The sequence below is a fragment of the Oryctolagus cuniculus genome, chromosome 12, assembly GCF_051225735.1.
Source record: "Oryctolagus cuniculus isolate XC-2025 breed Fujian yellow rabbit chromosome 12, ASM5122573v1, whole genome shotgun sequence".
NCBI lineage: Eukaryota > Metazoa > Chordata > Mammalia > Lagomorpha > Leporidae > Oryctolagus > Oryctolagus cuniculus.
This window is the reverse complement of record NC_142878.1, coordinates 2144397-2164527: the sequence shown is the minus strand read 5'-3', so window position 1 is coordinate 2164527 and position 20131 is coordinate 2144397. Positions and strand designations below refer to the sequence as shown.

The window sequence follows — 20131 nt, the reverse complement described above, 5'->3', positions numbered from 1 at the left end:
TAGTGAGCCGCGGCACCGGCCAGAAATCAATTTTAATCATTGGTTTTCAGAACAGTTTTTTCTGCTCAAAATTTTATTTTACAATTTTGGTCAAATTTCTCTTCCTAGCGTGGATTACTTACTATTTTAAATTTTTCTATGGTGACTCGAAGCCATTATCGTTTCCCCTAGCACCAACCCAGTCTTGCTATGCTAGAATTTCTCCCCCTCAGTGGCTTCTGTCATAGCAGTCTCCTGTTCCTCCAGCTTCCCTGGCTTCTTTTTTTTTTTTTTTTTTTAATTTATTGCAGAGAGAGAGAGAGAGAGAAAGAGGAGAGAGAGACGAGAGATGGCGGTCTTTCCCCTGCTGGTTCACTCCCTGAATACCTGGAACAGCCAGGGCTGGGCCAGGCCAAAACCAGGGGCCAGGAGCCCTCCCAGGCCTCCACGTGGATAGCAGGGACCCATCTGCTGGAGTCATCATCTGCGACTTCCCAGGAGAGCAGCAGCAGGAAGTGGAGGGGACACAGAATGCCAGGCGCCGATAGGCAGTGTGGTGTCCAGCAGGAGCCTAACCCACTGGGCCACAGTGCCTGCCCCTTTCTAATACTCATTTTCCTTAGAGTCTGTGTGTTCTTGTCCAGGCAGTTTTTTCTACCTTAAGGTTTACATTGTTACAAAGTGTGGTTTACCGGAGACTTGGTGTAACCCCAGACCCGCGGGAGCCTTCTGTCACAGAGGAGCGCGTCTGGAGTTACTCGCCGCGTTCTCCTGCGAGTGCTGCCCGCTCTCGTGCCTGTAGCTGAGGTGGCAGTGCCCTGCGCCCTGCCTGCTCTTGGTTTCCGAGTGCGTCAGAGCGCTGAGTGCCCGCCGTGCTCCCTTTCAGATCCCCTCCACTCCTTTCAGCATCTCTCCTGCTTGTACTTGTCGCTCCCCCTCTTCATGGAGGAACGACACTGAACCCTGCCTAGGCTTCCTATCCGAGTCACGGCACCATTATGTCGCTCCCCCTCTTCGTGGAGGAACGACACAGGACCCTGCGCTGTTCTTTTGTCTGCTCGGCCCTCCCCGGGTTTGCTGCTGGTTCTTCCCGGGTTGGCTACTGTCCCTTCCACCTCCGTGGAAGGGCGGTTCCCCCTGGCCACATTCCCCACTTCCGCGGGGGAGCGGCACACCGCCGGCCGGCTCTCTCGGGGGCTGCACAGGTGTTCCTCTTAGATGTTCCTCTTAGATGTTCCTGGTGCATGCCGTCTCTCTCCTCCTTTATAGTCCTCCTCCGCCAATCCTAACTCGGCTGCCCACACGCCGAGTACGCTGCTCTCCAATCAGGAGCAAGTCCTACAGTTTATTGGTTGAACTGGAGGCAGCTGTGTAAAAGCTGTTTTCTTCTCTCCCAGCGCCATATTGTGGGAGAGCAGATGCATAGAATAAGTCTTAATTCCAGTAACTTAGTCTAGTCCGAATTGCTCCCCACAGTACTTCCTGTCCTTTTTATTTTTTTAAAAAGATTTATTTTTATTTTATTTGGAAAGAAAAAGAGAGACAGGTACACACACACACACACACAGACACAGGTCTTCCATCCACTGGTTCACTCCCTAAATGGCGACAATGGGCGGAGCTGAGCCGATCTGAAGCCAGGAGCCAGGAGCTTCTTCTGGGTCTCCCAAGTGGGTGCTGGGGTCAAGGACTTGGGCCCTCTTCTGCTGTTTTCCCAGTCCATAGCAGAGAGCTGAATGGAAGTAGAGCAGCCAGGACTTGAACCAGCATCCATATGGGATGCCGACGCTTTAGGCAGAGCCTTTAATCCTCTGCGCCACAGTGCCGGCTGCGCTTCCTGTCCATGACAGTTTTTAAGGACTAGTGAGTAGTCTCTCAACTTCCTACTCAACCACATTTTCAAATCCATTTTTACCTTATGGATAGAAATCACTTTCTTAGGCTTATGTGTCCTGCAGTTTTAATGCTTACAGATTTTTAAAAAACGTTTATTTATTTATTTAAAAGGCAGAATGGGGGTAGGGGAAAGAGAGGGAGATTGAGATAGAGATAGAAACATCGAGATAGATCTAGATCTTCACTCACTGGTTGACTCCCCAATGCTTGCACTGAGCCGGGCTGAAGCCAGGAGCCATCCGGGCTCCCGTGTGGGCGGCAGAATCCCGGGAGCAGAAAGCTGGGCTGGAAGAGGGCTGGATGGAACTTGAGCTGGCACTCTGGTATGAGCGGCCGCTCGGCCAGCTGCGCCACACCGCCTGCCTGTGCTTACAGACTTTTAATGCTTTCCCATTCCCATCTCGAATAAGGTTTGAATTCCTCAGGCCGGCTCAATAGGCTAATCCTCCGCCTGCGGCGCCGGCACTCCAGGTTCTAGTCCCGGTCGGGGTGCCGGATTCTGTCCCGGTTGCCCCTCTTCCAGGCCAGCTCTCTGCTGTGGCCCGGAGTGCAGTGGAGGGTGGCCCAAGTCCTTGGGCCCTGCACCCCATGGGAGACCAGGAGAAGCACCTGGCTCCTGCCATCGGATCAGCGCGGCAGCCATTGGAGGGTGAACCAACGGCAAAAGGAAGACCTTTCTCTCTGTCTCTCTCTCACTATCCACTCTGCCTGAAAAAAAAAAAAAAAAAAAAAAAGAAATAAAACACTGAATTCCTGAACAGTTTATAACTATTTGTTTTTACTTTCAGATGTTATCTCCTGTTGCTATCACATACCTACCTAGTCATGAGACTTTTTCTTCCAAACTTGTAGCAGTTTTCTGAATATTTAATGAAGTTGTATGTCCATGTGTATGTTTATTTGCACATGCACTTTATTTTGTCTGGAAAGAACACAGCCCCCTGTCTCACTCACCCTGTGTTTTCCCCATCACTGTATGAGTCCTTGAAGATAGAACTGAAGTTCTTGTGTGACACTGTTGATGAACTTTGTCATTCCCGTGCTGGCCAGAATACCTTACTTGTTTCCTACTTATTAACTCTCTTGTGATACTTCCTGTTGTGGACAGACCAGTGTCCTCCCAGAGCCATCTATGCTTTTCCCTGGACCCTGTGACTGTTTTACTTTGCATGGCAGAAGGCACTCCACAGATAGGACCTTGAGGTGGGAAGACTGTTGTGGATTATCAGATGGGCCAGTCCAGAGTGAGAGCGAGGGCGGGGGAGGAAACGAGATCTTGCTGGCTTTGAACCTGGAGAATGGGCCTACCCAAGGAACACAGGTTCCCTCCAGAAACTACCGAAAGCAGCAGGGAACAGACTTTCTAGTGGGACCCAGAGAGAAACGTAGTGCTGCTGACACCTTCGTTTCCAGCTCAGTGAGATCCTCTAGGTTTCTGACTTACAGAACTGCTTTAAAAGAAGCTTCTTTGTGTTGTGTCAAGGCAGTAGGTCTGTGGTACTGACAAATTGATAACGTTAATGAGCGTGGTATTTGTATCCTTACAAATGTCTTTGGTAATTTTTGCCCAGTACTCAATCTCAGAAACTTCATTTTGAGTTGCCATTTTAACTTTTTTTCTTCTTATTTTTTTTTTTAAGATTATTTATTTGAAAGGCAGAGTTACAGAGAGGAGAGGCAGAGAGAGAGAGGTTTTCCATCTGCTGGTTCACTCCCCAAATGGCCGCAACGGCTGGAGCTGCACAATCTGGAACCAGGAGCCAGAAGCCTCCTCTTGGTCTCCCACGTAGGTGCAGCGGCCCAAGGACTTGGGCATCTTCCACTGCTTTCCCAGGCCATAGCAGAGAGCTGGATCAGAAGTAGAGCAGGTGGGACTCAAATCTGCGCCCATATGGGATGCCAGCAATGCAGGCGGCAGCTTTACCCACTACGCCACAGTGTTGGCCCCCATTTTTACTTTTTAAAAATTGTTTTTGTCTCCTTCCTGTTAACTTATTTTCCTGCTCCTGTTTTAACTATGGTGATTCTTTTCCTGCTGGTGGTTTGTTGCTTCAAGTATGTCAGGACAGTTTGAAGTATAGTGAAAAATATAGTCCCTTTAGAGAGAAGTGATCAGTGTGTACTTTTCCATTTCCATAAAGAGGTCTGAACAAAAATTTCACTTGGGTCATTTCAATAAATGAGACAAAGTTACTGATTTCCTCTTTGGTTTGTAAGCTGCACCCAGGTAAATCCAGCATGAATATCAGATTCCCTTGCCCTGTGTTCATTCACCTAATGTGAGTTACAGGTCAGTGTAAAGCGGCCAGCTGCCTGCCGGCCCTGGAGCATTAGCACCAGTTGATTCTGGAGGGCAGTTTATTTGCAGTCACAGGGTGCACGTCTTGTTTAGCTTCTTACCTGGGGGTGGCCTTGTGTCTATCGAAACCCTGAGTGTTTGTGGCCTGTGTCACCAGAAGACGTGGTGCGAGACCGGCACAGCGGTGTGACATAAAGAAGCAGTGCAAGCAAGGGGGAGGGTGCGGAGAGCAGTGCGGTCTGTCCCGGTTACTGACCCGTGCTCTAATGGGACAGCCCGCTAACTGGCCACCGACACAGGAAGCAAGGTGCTCTGGAGTAATGGACAGTCCAGGGTTGCCGGGGTGTGCAGGTGGCCTCTGACGCTGCTCAGAGTAAGAAGAAACAGGAAACTGGCCTCTTCCCGGGGGAAAACAGGTGGAGGGGACCCTCAGTGGGTGGATGCCCAGGGCTTGAAGCAGCTGGGACTTCGGTGTCACTCCATTCCACGCTAGGAGTTGTCGTGAGGAACAGCTAGAGAGTCTCAGCGGAGAGAGAAATGACAGAAAAGAAAAACTGGCAGAAATAAAATTTTTATGGGATGAGTTTAAGAGCAGGACAGAGATGACAGAATCATTGAACTCGTTGAGCAAGTAAAAATTACTCTGAAGAACAGAGAGAACACACTGACACAAGCGGTATGGCAAAAATGTGGGGCAGTTTCAGAAAGGTCTATAGTACCATGAATGGAACAACAACAACGAAAGCCAAAGAGCGAGTGAGGGGTGAACATTTCCTAAACTAAAGAGAATTACGTAGGAATCATTGCTGGAAGAGTTGCGACATTACTACGCACTTCTCCTAAAAGGCCTGCTTTTTAACAAGCTTGCCTGGTTTCTATTTCTGTGGTATTTTTTCTGGATCTTATAGATTCAAGCTGTTAAGACATCAGTAGTGGGGCTGTCACTGTGGTGTAGCAGGTAAAGCTGCTGCCTGTGGTGCCGGCATTCTATATGGACGCTGGTTCGAGACCCGGCTGCTCTACTTCCGATCCAGCTCTCTGCTATGGCCTGGGAAAGCAGTAGAGGATGGCCCAAGTCCTTGGGCCCCTGCACCTGCGTGGGAGACCCAGAAGTTCCTGGCTTTGGATCAGCTCAGCTGCAGCCATGTGGCCACTTGGGGAGTGAATCAATGGATGGAAGACCTCTCTCTGTCTCTGTCTCTGTCTCTGTCTCTGTCTCTGTCTCTCTCCCTCTCCTTCTCTCTCTGTGTAACTCTGACTTTCAAATAAATAAGTAAATCTTAAAAAAAAAAAAAAGACAGTAGTTAACTTGCAGCCAACACGAAATTGCACAGGATGGTAGAATATGGTGGTTTTTTGGAAACACGCCAGACACGCCAGGGCTGCTTTCTTCCCAAGTCCTGCTGGGAACACGGGGCCTTTCTGTGTGTGCTGCTGTCTCCTCTGCCTTTTCTCTTTGTGTCCTTTCCTGCTGCCCTTTCTTGTTTCTGATAAGGGGCAAAAAGGAAGTAGAGGATCTGCGCTGGACTGGTTGCCCGAGTCAGCTGGAGGGGCGGTGACCTCTGAGGAGAGGCTTTTCTCCGGTGCTGTTGCTGGTGGCGGTGCTGGAAGTCCCTTGATAATGAGCCCATCTATTGGTTGAGATGGGGAGGCCACACTCCCATCATTCTAAACTGGATTTCGTAACCTTTTTAGAAAGGCACACCTGTGCGCTCACACCCAGCTGGTATGCACTGGTGGGATCCTAATGATTGTTTAAAGTTTGCACGTTGTTCACACTCCTCCGGGCCTGGCTTGCTCTGGGACTGCCCTGAAGATTACCCCTCTCCTTCCCAGACAGCTCCTACCCGGAAGGGAGTGGGAGCCTGCGCTCTTCGTAAACGCCTAAACATCTCCCTGTCTCTGCTCTTGCGCCTGTGCCCACCGATGTGTGGGCACCAGTGTGTGAGGAGATGTGGGAAATCCGTCACAGATGGCGGGAGGAAGTGTGGTCTTGCGTTAAGAAAGAAGGGGCTTTGGAGTCAGGTGAACCTAAGGTTACCACTTTTGTCCTTAAAACATCCTGGAGTCCTGATGTCCATTCTCTTTGAATAGAACGGGGAGTGTGTCTGCTTTTCAGAGTTGTTTCAGCTTTCTGAGAATTCGGAAAGAAGCCTTCCAGATAAGCATGGCTGCTGTTGGTGAAGTCTCGCTGGGATTTAACTCTTTATTATCCTTGTTATCTGTGTACTTTTCAGTGCTTTTTGTTTAGAAGATGTTTGGTGTGGGGGGGAAGGAGAGAGTGTTCCCCGGTCTGCTGGTTCACTCCCCAATGCCCACATTCACTAAAGCTCCGCCAGTGCTGAAACCAGGAGCCAGGACCCCAGTGTGTGTGGAGGTGCCTCTCAGGGTGTGTGTTAGTAGGAAGCTGGAGTCAGGGGGCCAGCGCTGTAGCACAGCGGCTTAACACCCTGGCCTGAAGCACCGGCATCCCACATGGGCGCCGGTTCAAGACCCGGCTGCTCCACTTCTGATCCAGCTCTCTGCTTTGGCCTGGGAAGGCAGCAGAAGATGGCCCAAGTCCTTGGACCCCTGCACCCGCATGGGAGACCTGGGAGAAGCTCCTGGCTCCTGGCTTTGGATCGGCACAGCGCCAGCTGCAGCGGCCATTTGGGGAGTGAACCAGCAGAAGGAAGACCTTTCTCTCTCTCTCTCTCTCTCTCTCTCTCTCTCTCTCTCTCACTGTCTATAACTCTACCTGTCAAATAAATAATAATAATAAAAAGGAAGCTAGAATCAGGAGCCAGAGGTAGACACTTTGGCCCTCTGATGTGGGAAGCAGGTGTGTTAACCCCCAGACCAAATGCCTGCCCCTTTTCAGTGCTTTTTGATGACAGTTTGGCACTATACTAGTCTCCTAATTGATGCACTTCCCATGCCCCTTAGGACTCACTGCTGGCCCCTCGTTGCCTCCCTAGCAGAGGGAGCAGAGACTTTGTTCCCCAGGCCCAGCCAGAACAGTCGTACTTGGTGCTCAGCACAGGCACGGAACACACAGCATTGCCAAGGAGTGTTGAAGTTTTAAGGTCTGCCTTTTTACTAGGGTGTAAATTGCATACAATATAATTCATTCTTCCAAATTATTACCATTTTTTTAAAATTAAAAAGAAACTTGTTTGAGAAGATGAGATTGCTCTAATCTGTTGGTTCACTTCCCTAATGCCCACACTGGCTAGGGTGGAGGCGTGCCTCTGATCCCTGTCTTCCCCACAGGTGGCAGGGCAGTTCAACTGCTTGAACCATCCCCGCTGCTTCCCAGGGTTTGCTTTGGCAGGAAACTGGGATCCGGAGCAGGACCTGGGAACCCAGCGCAGGCACTCCACTGTGGGACGTGGGCTTCTTGATTCTAAGCCAAATGCTCACATCCAGTTAACTCCTTTTAAAGTCAGTTGGTCCTGACGACTCTGTCGTGCAGCCAGTTAAGGTGTAGATCGTGTTTATCACTCCAGAACGTTTTTGCTCCTTTGTACTGAGCCTCCTCCCTACATTCCTGGGTCAGGTGAGCCGTGTCTTGCTGTGTGTCACCATTTTTGTCTTTTCTAGAATTTCATAAGGATGGGGTCATACAGCAGGGAAGTAGCTGTAATGAGGTATGAGTGCTTTGTTCCTTTCGTTGCTGAGAGAGAGCTCACCCTTTGCTGGCGGGACGCCTGGATGGCGTCCAGCGTTTAGGGAGTATGACTGAAGCTCCCGGGACTCTGCAGGTCGTTTTTCTGTAGACACATATTCTTGCTTCTCTTGTACCTAAGCATTGCTGGGCCATATGTTCAGTGAGTCTGAGTTTATTAAGACACCACCAGACTCTTCTGCAAATTGCTGTACATTTTTCTGTTTGCACCTGTAGTGAATAGGGGTTCTACTCACTTTATTTACTTCTCAAAAATTGGTGGTACTAGTCTTTTAAATTTAAGTCACAATAGTGGATGTGTCATGCTAATTCATGTTGATTTTAATTTTTATTTCCTTGCTGACTAATAATGTTTAGCGCCTCTCTTCTTTGGTGGGTGATCCATTAAATGTCTTTTGCTAATTTTTGGAGAGACTTACTGACTTGTAAGAATGCTTTTGGTGTTCTGGATACCTGTCCCTTATCCAGATATGTTTTGCAAATCATTTCACCCAAATTTTTCTTTTTATTCTAATTTTGTCTTTTAAAGAGCTAAAGTTCTTATAAGAGCTTATTAAAATCTAGTCTGTCTATTTTTTTGTGTGTTTGTGCTTTTTGTGTCTTATGTAAGAAATATTTGTCAAACCTAATGTAACAAGCTTTTCTCCCATATTTGCTTTGGGAAATTTTCTTTCTTAAATTTAGGTTTGTGATTTGTTTTAACTTTTTGTAGATGGGGTGAAATAATTGTTGAGGTTCTTTTTTTTTTATTTATTTTCATTTTATCTGAGAGACAGATCATCCACCCACTGGTTCACTCCCCAGATGGCCACAAGCAGCCAGGGTTGGGCCAGGCTGATCCCAGGGCTCTGGATGTGGTGTCAGGGACCGAGCACTGGAGCACCATCTTCTGCCTCCCAGAGTGCCTGTCGGCAGGGAGTTGCATTGGAAGCAGAGCAGCCTGGGCTCAGCGAGGCTCCACAGTGTGGCATGTGGACCCCCAGCGGTGACTGGAGCTGCTGTGCCTAACGCTTGCTTCTAGGTGTGCTTTTCTGCACCCGATTTCCCACTTGCTGGGAAAAAATAAAACCATGGGGCTGGCCTTGTTGCTAGACTGCGTCACTGCATCCCATATGAGCACCGGTTTGGATCCTGGCTGTTCCACTTCCAGTCTGGCTCCCTGCTAGCGTGTCTGAGAAAGCAGTGGAAGACGGCCCAAGTACTTGGGCCCCTGCCATTCATGTGGGAGACCTGGATGGTTCCAAGCTCCTGGCAGGCTGTTGCAATCATTTTGGGGAGTGAACCAGTGGAAGATCTCCCCCTCCTATCCCTCTGTTCGTTTGCCTTTCAAATAAATAATAAATAAATCTTCTCCTATCTTTCCATACTGAATTACTTTAACCCCTTAGTCTAAAATGAATGGACTGTATATGTGTGGGTCTGTTCTGGATTCTTCTGTTCACCATTTCTGTTTGTCCTTAAACCAGTGTAGGGATTTCTCAAGGACATTGTGAGTTTCATGCAGGCCACTGTAAAAAAAAGCACAAATCACAGCGAAGTGAGCCACAGCAATTTTTTTGCTTCCCAATGTGTATGAAAGTTATGTTTACACTATACCATGAGCTATGAGTGTGCAGTGGCAGTGTATCTGAAACATGATGTATATATCTTAAGTGTACTTGATTGGTAAAAAAAAAAAAAAGAAGAATTGCTGACAATCATGTCAGCTGTTGGGAGGTGGCCCAGTGGACTGCTCAGTATACCCTTCGATTTATTAAAGCACCAGTGTCTGTGGGGCTCTGTAGCTGAGGTGTGCTGTACCGTCCTCTCTTGACCATTGCAGCTTTGTCGTGGACCTGGAAATTGGGTAGTGCGAGTCTTCCAGCTTTGTTCTTGTCCAGAATTGTTTTTAATCTAGTCATACGCATTTTATATGCATTTTTGAATCAGCTTACCAGTTTTATTAAGAAAGTCTGTGGAATTTTAGTAGAAATGCGTTAAAGCATTATAGATCAGTTTGGGGGAGAGTTGACATTCATTTATCTCTTTTTAAAAATTTTTTTAGAAGGAAATTTTGTTGTTTTCAGTATACAGACCATAAAATTAAATGTTTGAAATTTCAGCCTGCAGTTGTCTGTTATAGTGCATATAGTGCAAGTATGCATATGTATATGTGTATATATAGTTTTTTCCTGAATGTGAATTGGTAATATTCTGTTATGGTTTTGTGTCTGCATTTATAAGGGACTTGATTTGTGTTTTTAAATCTTCTTTGGTTTAGTTTTGGTGTCAGGTTGGTGTGTTTGGCAGGGTTGAAGCTTTGGTGTCAGGTTGGTGTGTTTGGCAGGGTTGAAGCTGCGCTTCCCTTGTTTCTAGTTCTGTCTGAGCGGATTGTTGAAAGGTGGAGTACGTGTAGCTGATGCTGATGCTGCAAGGAAAGTGTGGTTGTATTTGTTTCTTTTTAAAGGTATTTATTTTCATTTTATTTGAAAGAGATCTTCCATCCTCTAGTTCACACCCCAGATACCTACAACAGCCAGAGACTGGGCCAGGCCAAAGTCAGGAGTCTGACGCTCAGTCTGTGTCTCCCAGGTGGGTGGCGGGGACCCACGTGCTTGAGCCATAATCTGCTCTTTCTGAAAGTGTGCGTTTGCAAGAAGCTGGATGAGCAGCAGAGCCAGGTGCTCTGGTATGGGCTGCTGGCATCCTAAGCAGGGTCTCGGCTGCTGTGCCAAACCCCCAGGTAGAGCTGGTAAAGCTTCTGGCTCATCTCTGGGTACCCGCGGTGTCTCTGGAGATTCTGTGAGTGAGTTTTAGACTCCCGACTCTGTAGTAGTCCTTTGTCTTTTGGGAAGCTGAGTTTTTCACCCGTGGGGCTTGTCTTCCAAGACTGCCAGTGACTGCCTAAACTTAGTGCCAAATCCATATGTACTGTATTTTCTCCTGTACTTACATACCTATAGTAAATTTATCGATTAGGTACAGTAAGATATTAAAAATGGTAACACATAATGAAGTAGAACAATCATAACAATACAAGGGTACTTCAAAAAGCTTATGGAAAATGGAATTAAAAGATGTTTTAATTTGCTGAAAACATTTGAAATCCATGTATTAGTATTCTCATAATGCACATTTCCATCAGCGTGAAGATTCCACCTGGACTGGATAATTGTCTGTGTGAACGTGGGATCTGTCTTCCTTCTCAATTTCTTACTGTGCTTGCACCATGCCCTTGCAGGAAGCATGTTGATGGCTTCTCTGGCACATCTCACTTGCTAGTGTCACTGCTCCTGCATTTGGGGCCATTATTGAGTTCAAGATGGGTGACACAGGCACTGTGTTACCATGAGTCACTCCACTACCTGACCGTGTGCCTCATGGAAGGGAATTGTGTGTGGGTAGCATGGACACACTGGACAAAAGCGTGATTCTCACACCAGGTGCGACCCTGTGAGATTCATCATACCACTTAGAACAGCTCACAAATTGAAACCTGAGAATTGTTTATTTTTTGGAATTTTTCATTAAATGCTTTTGGACTGTTTCTGACTGCGGGTGGCTGACAGCATGGACAGGGAAACCATGGATTAGTAGAGGGCTCCCTTTGCTCTTGCTGTGACTTGGGGTAGTGGTTGGCCTGTAAGTACAAGGTCATGGCCCAAATCTGCGGTCGGCCCATCTTGCTTTGCAACTGCCTCCTTTTCATTTTTCTCTTGCTTAATGGCTCATTTCAGAGTAGATAATTACCTGTGTGAAAGGCCAGTGTGCTTTGCAGTGTGTGCCAAGAAATGGTGGGGTGCTGTACTGCTTGTTAGTGCTGGGCTCCGCTTGTGGAGTGTGATAGCGACAGAAACATTGCCAAGTGGTTTCCCTGGAGTTGAATGGAGGACTTCCTGTGCGTTCTCAAGTTCAGGTGTCAGTTCTGAAGCTTGACTGCTTTTTCAGGTTTTTAAGGTTTATTTTATTTGAAAGAGCAGTAGAGGGAGAGACAGAGATCTTCCATCAGCCGGTTCCTTCCCGAATAGCTGTAGTGCTGGGTCTCCCATGTGGGTGGCAGGTGCCCAAGCAAGTGGACCATTGTTTACTTCTTTCCCAAGTTGCATTGGCAGGGAGCTGGATTAGAAGTGGAGCAGGCAGGACTGGAACCAGCACTTCACTACGGGATGCAGGGTTGCAGACAGTGGCTTAACCCACTGTGCCACAGTGCTGGCCCCCTTTCAACAGATTTTTGTAGAACTTGGGGGAAAACATTCTCAGAAGTTTCTGTTGCTTATATTACCAGCAGCCAGGTTGGATGTGAGCCTCTATTTGTGTGGGAGAGTGTCCATTTTCAGCAGATTCTGACCTGTAAAGGCTTCCGCCCGAGAGGATGTGGGTGGGAACGTGCTGGCCCAGTGAGTGCTTTAGTTGTTGGTTGATGATGCAGCTGACTTCCTCTGTAGTTTGTTGGCCACTGCTTGGGGAAAGCAGAATGGAGCACAGCTGTAAATTCCTCTGCAGTCTTAAGTTCTGGGGACATAAACAGAGATGCATTCAGAGGGCACATCTCCGTCCTCGTCTGCCCTGCGGTCTGTGGATTGGTGAGATGCCACTTTCCGCACCAGGTGTTTTCATTGGAGTGGCTCAAGTTCTCCTTGCCATCACTGTTGCATTCCCAGCCCACAAGAATCACCTGCTTCATGTGTGTGTTCTTAGGGGCCCAGTGTCTCTGCATGTGGGGCTACTGTGTGTTGCAAGTGTAGAGGTTATGCAAGTGGATTTTGGAGTCACACTGGGGTTCAGATTCTAGCTGCCACTGGTTGACTAGCTGGGTGACTGTGGCTTTAACCATCCACGTCTTCCTTTGTAAAATGAGTTAACTCAGGGGACAGCAGTAGTCCCGGGGAGGATGCTGCTGATGGCTGTTGTGTCTTCACGATTGGCAAGCAGCTGTAAGGTGTCAGGATTCGTGTGGAGTGAGATGGGGAGCTACGAACCATGGGTAACGACAGACGTGGGTGTTGTGTGATTTTCAAGTGCGACTCTGGAAAGCTGTGAGTACGTACGTTTTTCCCTGGGTGTGCTTCTGTGTCTGCTTGAGAAAGAGAATGAGGGAGGAGGGGTATTTTTTAAATGCTGAATCCATCAGAAATGGTTTCAGATGCCAGGGAGGTGCTTGTGACAGGAGGATGAGAGCAGCTGTTACAATTGGAGCTACTAGACAATCCTTTTATTCTGCTCTCCAACATTTACCGTGTTTCTCTTTCTGTACACACGAGCTCGAAAGTGCCACCGCTCCTTGGGAGCTTGGGTGTCCAGCTGGGGTTGGAGAGCACAGGGGAGGGAGTGCGGGATGGAGCCAGGTCAGTCCTCGGCCTTCGTCTTCGGTTAGGTTCTTCCTTGGTCAGCACTGGGGCAGTTCTGTCTAGAATGTGATCTGTAGCTTGGTGGCACCAACACTGGGGAAGGGAGCAGAGGGAAGGAAAGAGGAATTGGGAATATTTAGTTAAAAACGGAGAAAAAATTGACCTCGAGAGCTTCCCCTCCTCGGGGAGGTGCTGGGAATGTGTGCTTTTCACCATCGCGCGCCAGAAGAACGCTGTCCTGGCAGCACTTGTTCAGCTTGAGTGGCCTAGAAAGAGAATGTGTCAGGAGCTTTTCAGCTGAAACTTTGTTTTGGAGGGATTGGGGGGTCTTGTTTCTTAAGGAGCCGTAGGAGTGAGAACTTGGTTTCCCAGATGTTTGCCGTCGCCATTTTTCCTGGTGGTCAGTGCAGGCCAGGTGCCCGTGGAGCACCTCCCCAGGGCCTCCTGTGCTCAGCTGCACAGGCGCACCCTTCCCCTGCAGCGTCTCGGAGGTGACTGAGCTGGGTTGGACAAGGGGAGGGAGGCCCCCAGCTGACAGGAGGCTGGGTTCAGCTCCCCTCCTGACCCACAACCCTTTTAGCAGCACCAAAACCACCCACCCATTCTGCGGCTGGCGTGGGATGTTTAGTTGGTTCTCGTTTTTGGGTCAGCCTCAGTTCTCCAGTTTTTCAGACCAGTGTGGGTTCTGACCAGGATTAATCCAGCACTGAATCAGCTGTTTCTGCCTCGGGGCCAGTTTCACCCAGGCGGTCTCTGTGCTGGCTGGAGAGTTCATTTCGACTGCTCACACCTTGCTGTCTGATCTCTGCCTGTGAGGTGCCTCAGGCCTCAGCTGCACAGAGGGACTCCCTGCAGCAGCCCGCTTCCCGGTGCCCTCTGTCTTCACCCTGCCACTGTTGGAAGGGAGGAGAGTCCCCACACCCGGGTGCGGCCCTCCCTCCCCATGCCCTGGAGCAGAGCTGCAGTCGCCCTGCTTGGAGGGCAGTGTGCTCTGAAAGCACTGCTCTCCACCTTTTCAGGGAGACGAGCCCCTGTCCAGCAGTGCCCCCTGTGCCAGCAGTGCCCCCATGCCAGCAGTGCCCCCTGTGCCAGGACCAACTTGTGAGCCTTTGGGCCCCTGTGTGAGGCGTGTGTGTAGTAGAGGCCTGCGTTTCCTGCACTGCGTTTTTGTGTGTCTTCCGCATCAGCAGGTTTCTGGAGTCTCAGGTGTGCTGAGTGATGGGTCTGCATCTACTCCCCGCAGCAGAGGCTTATCATTCTGTTATGGTGTGTAGGCATCATTGATTTCCTCACACGTGGCTAACAATGCCAGCAGGTTCTGAAGCACCAAGTCTGTAATTTTTTTGACGGGTTTACTTTTTATTATAGTTCAAGTGGGGAATTAACATTCCATTCATGTACCATGTGGTAAGTTCTTATGCATTTAGCTCTATGATTTTCCTGTTTGAGAAGAGTTCAGAAAATCAAGAAATTCAGGTAATAATCACCAAAAATGTCTCTCAAATCAGTTGTTTCAAAATCCTAGAATGAGTCTAATATTACTCAAATTTCATTTAGCAGTAACTTTTTAGTAACATGATGAAAATCCCCCTTTTTAATCATTGTTCTTAAGCGGTTTTCATGAACTGATGAAGTTATGAGAATTTGTAAAAATACACTTAGCAATTCCTTGTCTCGGCATTTAACATTTGTTTTGTGGCACAGCATGTCTGAATTGAAAGGGAATGATCTTCATTAATGTCTGGACTGAGTTGGCTGTAACTTTTTAAGTTGCCATTTTACAAATGTATAGGTACTTCTTTCTTTCCTGTGGACTCTCCATGCAGTTTGCTTTAGTACCTTCCATGTTAGCTAGGCAGATTACTGAGACCTTCTCCCTTAGAGAGAAGTTGAGAAAGAGTTAAAGTATTGCAGAATACTCAAAATTTAAAAGAAAAAATTATTTAAGAGGCAGAGAGACAAAGACGAGATGACAGAGAGGGCTCATCCGTCGTCTGATACTAGTTCACTTCCCAAATGCCTGCAATACCCAGAGCTGGGCCGGCAGCAGAAGTGCGGAGCCGGCACTCAGGCTAGGTCTCCCACATGGGTGAGCAGGGATCCATGCAGTTGAACCATCGCCTCCTGCCTGGCAGGGTGGGCAGGAAGCTGGAATTGGAAGTGGAGCCAGAACGCAAACCCAGGCAGTGTGATGTGGGGTGTGGGCATCCCAAGCAGTGTCTTAACCACTGTGCCAAACACCTGCTCCTGGTTTTTATCTTTAGATAGTCAAATTCCGTGCTAAAAGTGTTATCACAGAGTACTGTATGGATATGACATCTAAATTATTAGAAGTGGGCATGGTGATTTTCATGTGCTTTTTAAGTTAACTGATCTCGGGGCTGGCGCCATGGCTCACTTGGTTAATCCTCCGCCTGCGGCGCCGGCATCCCATATGGGCACCGGGTTCTAGTCCCGGTTGGGGCACCAGATTCTGTCCCGGTTGCTCCTCTTCCAGTCCAGCTCTCTGCTGTGGCCCGGGAAGGCAGTGGAGGATGGCTCAAGTGCTTGTGTGCCTGCACCGGCATGGGAGACCAGGAGGAAGCACCTGGCTCCTAGTTTCGAATCTGTGCAGTGCGCCGGCCGTAGTAGCCATTTTGGGGGTGAACCAACAGAAGGAAGACCTTTCTTTCTGTCTCTCTCTCTCTCTCTCTCTCACTGTCTAACTCTATGTGTCAAATAAAAAAAAAAAGAGTGGTGAAAAAAATAGATAATTTGTATAAAAAATAAGTTGACTGATCTTAGTTCTTTCCCACTTAAAATTGATTTATTATTTTTAAAGTTATATCTGCTCACTGTATATTCTCAAGAACAAGAATGACTTTCCATGGGATTGCACAGACCAAGGATGTTTTATGAATAAAAATTGCGCATTAGAAATAAAATTTTTGGGGGGGCCAGCACTGTGGCTTAGTTGGCATCCCATATAGGCACTGGTTCATGTCCTGGCTGGTCCTCTTACAGTCCAGTTCTTTGCTTATGGCCTGGGAAAGCGGTGGAAGACGGTCCAGGTGTTTGGGCCATATGGGAGACCCAGAAGATGCTGCTGGCTTTTGGCTTCAAAACAGTTCCACTCTGGCCATTGTGACCATTTGGGGAGTGAACCAGCGGTTGGAAGACCCCTCTATCTGTCTCTCCATGTTTGTGATTCTGCCTGTCAAATAAATAAATAAAATCTTAAAAAAGATAAAAAAATATTTAAGCAGTTAATAAAGCATTTCGGAAAACCCTTAATAGAAGACTGATGTATTGGAGGCTTTTAATTTTTTTTGTGGTCTCTATAGCAGTTTACCTAATTGTGACATACACAAATTTATTGAAGTTTTGTTTTAAAATCTTTTCTTCCAGTTTTGAGATAACTTTTAAAACCTGCCACTTCTGCATTTTCTGATGTCATTGTCCTCAAGGCGCTAATGTGGAGACTTAGTGTTATGGAATCAGCGTTGGAGGCCCTGTCCTCTAGACGTGACAGCCATTCTCATAACTTAAAGGCTCCCATGGACATGGTTAGCACCTGTTTCTGACCTCCTCTGCCTGCCCCTTGTGGGAGCCATCTGGTAGTGCCTTTGTCACCATGTGTGTCCATGGTGGACTGTCTGTCCTCTGCAGGCCCTGGGGTTTGTACAGGTGAGGCTGCGCCAGTCTGCAGTGAATGGGCTTGGGCGAGAGCCCACCTGCCAGCATTTGGTCTTTGCTGATGGTTGTCCTGGTTCAGCCCATCGGGCTGCCTGCCTTCTGGACGGTCGAGGGGGGGATGAAGGAAGTGCAGAGGTCTCTACCGGATATCTATTTTCACCCCTGAAAAAAGTTAATTTACATAAAGCCCAGCTGTGTATGAATTTTTCTAAATTTAAAGTTTATTCTTCTTACTGTAGGGATAAGTATGTCAGCACTCAGTGAATTTATGATCTTGCTGTCCTGGGTCTGGACCTCCTGGCAACTTAGAGTCCCACTTCCCTTGGATAACAGGATGCAGCTGGCTGCAAAGTTCTCACCTGTGCAATGGCCATGGGGCATTTTCTTCTCTGTGCAGATCTTTTCAGAGCAGCAGAAACCATTTTTGCAGGAAACCACAAGCCCGTTTGAACACTAGCAGAGACTAGTAAGTGCATGTGCCGTGTTCCTCTCCCCAAGGGCTCGGCCCTCGTGAGAGAGCCCTGCTTTCCTGAGGCTGTCCGGTCGGGGTGCTGCCTCCCCTCACAGGGGTCCCCCTCACTTCCTGGCAGATTAAAACACATGGCTTCTTCGGCCTGGATTTCTTGACCCATGGCATGACCCAGAGTGTCTTTGATAAGCGGCTGCACTGATGTAGGGATTTTGGTAAGCTGATTTTTGCACTCAGAGCTGTGGACCCCTGGGTGTTCACACGGTGGTGCTGGCTGATGTCTCCGTCAGGGCAGTGTCCCCCTGGGGTCTGCTAGGCCAGGTGCTGTGAGGACTTGCGCAGGGATTTGGCTAGAATAAGCTGGGCAGAGCAGGCAGGCCCAGAAGTGAAAGAGGACACACTGGGCAGGTTGACTGACTGCTGAGTGGTCAGATTCTGCAAGGGTGGGACACATGAACTTGAGCAGACACTCAAGGTGTGTGGGGTGAGGGCAGCTGAGGGGGCACGGGGGGTCGTAGGGGTAGTGTGGGTGGCTTCTGTGGGTGCCCGCTATGCGTGCGTGGCACGTTGTCCAGAGCACCATGCCTGTTTGGACCTGCATGTCCCTCAGCCCTGCGGTTTATTTAGAATCGGGCATCAGGGGAAGCGGGTCAAGGTGGGCTGAGGGACATGGCGGGACGTGGTGTGGTCAGGCCTGAAGGGGCTGTTAGGTCCTACCAGGCTGTCAGAACAGAAGCTTGTTTTATATCAGGTGTTTCCTTCTGCTCACCACTGTGCCAGGTGTTGTGCACACATTTATCCCTGCTTATGGCTGAGGAAAGCAGAGCTTGATGGGTAACAAAACCAGAGCCAGAGTTGCACCTCAAGTCCAAGGCTGTTTTCATTTGTGTCTTCACATTGTTCTGTTTGGAGTTGTTAAAGAACTCTTTAATGCTGAAAGGGAGCTTGTCTCTGCTGGAGGTGAGGCCTCCGCTGTGGGTGCTTCCTTTTATCCTGAGGGGTGTGCGATCGCTGGTGTGCGGTAACACGTTTCACTTTTACTGAGGATGTGTAGTGAGCTTGGTTGGTGTGCAGGCCCAGTGTCTGGATGCAGGCTGCACCTTAACACGTGGAGCTTGGAAGTGCTTGGAAAACTAAATGATTCGCATGTTACGTTTGTACTTGTCCTTTCTTGATTTCCTGGTTGGTGACTATCTTAGGCCCTTGAACTCCCAGAGAACTGCCCTAGCACTCCAAAAGAACCTGCTAAAAGATTGCTTCCTACAGTGTAGACTGAGAGGGTGTAACCGAGTAAAAGCATTTGAGAGAGGGCGAGTCAGGTGCAGTGGGCCAGGGAGAGGTGTTCTCAAGGTGATGAAGCCCTGACATTCAAGTCTGCAGCCAGACAGGTGGACTGGTGATTCCCAGGGAAGAAGGATGGCCTGGGCCCCTCTTGTGAGGGGGTCCTGGTTTGAGTTCAGGTCACATGATCACAAACTTCTTTGAGTGCTACCTTTTGTGGATCTTTGAACCTGCAGTTACGAATGAAGAAGTTTGAGCTGATTTAGTGACAACAGAGAAAGAAGACATAGTCTCTGTCATTGCCGTCGTGTGGCTGTGATTTTCTGTATCGTAGGGCGTCTGCAGTGACTTGCTCTTTTCCTCTCTCTGCCCTCCCTGCTTCCTGAGGTGGGTGAGTTGACAAGAGTGCCTCTGCTGTTCTCCCCTGCTTGCACATCTCCTCTGTTCTCCACCACTCACTCTGGCCCTGACTCCTGCTCCACCCATGGCCCGTCTTCCTGGAGGCCCTGCCTGGGCTGGCTTCCAGTTAACTCTGTCCCAGCCCCCACCTGCTGGAGTGTTTATTGCTCTTTCCTGATCCTTGTAACACTTCTATGAATGTACCATCCCATAATATCTTTACATATAGCGACCTCTCGCTAAGTTGGTAGGGTTGTTCCCCTGTAAAGCTCAGTGACTAGCTTAGTGTGGGGGCTGTTGTAGGGCTCAGAACTGTGCCATCTGCCGTGACTGAGAGTGTGCTCATGTGTTCAGCACACATGTGAAGAACAGGAGGCTCTACAGCTTGTCCTTCTACTGGAATCGCAGAGCAAGTTTGAAAGCCAGAGTTCTGAGTCTTCAAGTTAGATTTCATTTCTTCAGCAATTTTAGATTGTTTTATTAATTATTTGTTACCATGGTAAGAATTCTGGTTTTTATTCAGTAGTAGTTACTTCGGAACTGTGTGTGTGTGCTTTTTCCCTAAGGCCTTTTGTGTGCCGTGTAACCCATCTTTCTGAAGAGTGAGTGAGTGGAGGCGGGTGCTTGTGCTTAGTTTTCAGGTCCTGTGTTTGTTGTGGAGCATACTCAGTCTCTCTCTGCTGGGTCGTCTTGTCCGTCTGCCAGCTCCCTGCTCCCTTTTGCCGTGAGTGCTTTCCTCCTTCCATGGTGGCTGCTCAGTCTGTGCCCTGTGGCCCTTGGCCAGGGAGCAGACAGGGTTAGGGGACTCAGCGTCGCTGTCTCTCAGAATGTGGGCCCTGGCTCCAGAGACAGAACAGCACCGGACTGTTTGGTGGTAGGGGCGGGGGTCTGCTCTCTGTCACCAGGCCCCTGGCAGTTGGGTGTGTGTGCCCATCAGAATCTGAAAGCCGCCTCTCAGTTACTCTTCCCTGCAGCTGCACACAGAAGGGAAGCCGTCCCGAGGCTCCCAGAGGATTTGCTCTGTCCTGTTTGGGCAGTGGCTCTGGAGTGTGGGTGTTTGGTATTTGTCACAGGACTTGGTTGGCATCTTCAGCAGGGAAAGCCCATTCGTTCCCTCTGTTCCTTGCTGCTTTTGCGGA

At 48.7% G+C, this 20131-nt stretch overlaps 1 protein-coding gene across 23 annotated transcripts in view; it reads left to right on the top strand.

Moving 5' to 3' along the window:
• The window catches only part of AKAP13 (A-kinase anchoring protein 13), a 311707-nt gene that overhangs the window by 55868 nt on the left and 235708 nt on the right, over nt 1-20131 (top strand). Inside the window, exon 1 of one of the 23 annotated variants that reach the window (XM_089311069.1) lies at nt 12784-12856. The exons of the other annotated variants lie outside the window; for them this stretch is intronic. The gene's annotated coding sequence lies outside the window, so the exon portion shown is untranslated. Of the gene's footprint in view, nt 1-12783; nt 12857-20131 lie in introns of those variants that run through there. 23 annotated transcript variants of the gene reach the window in all.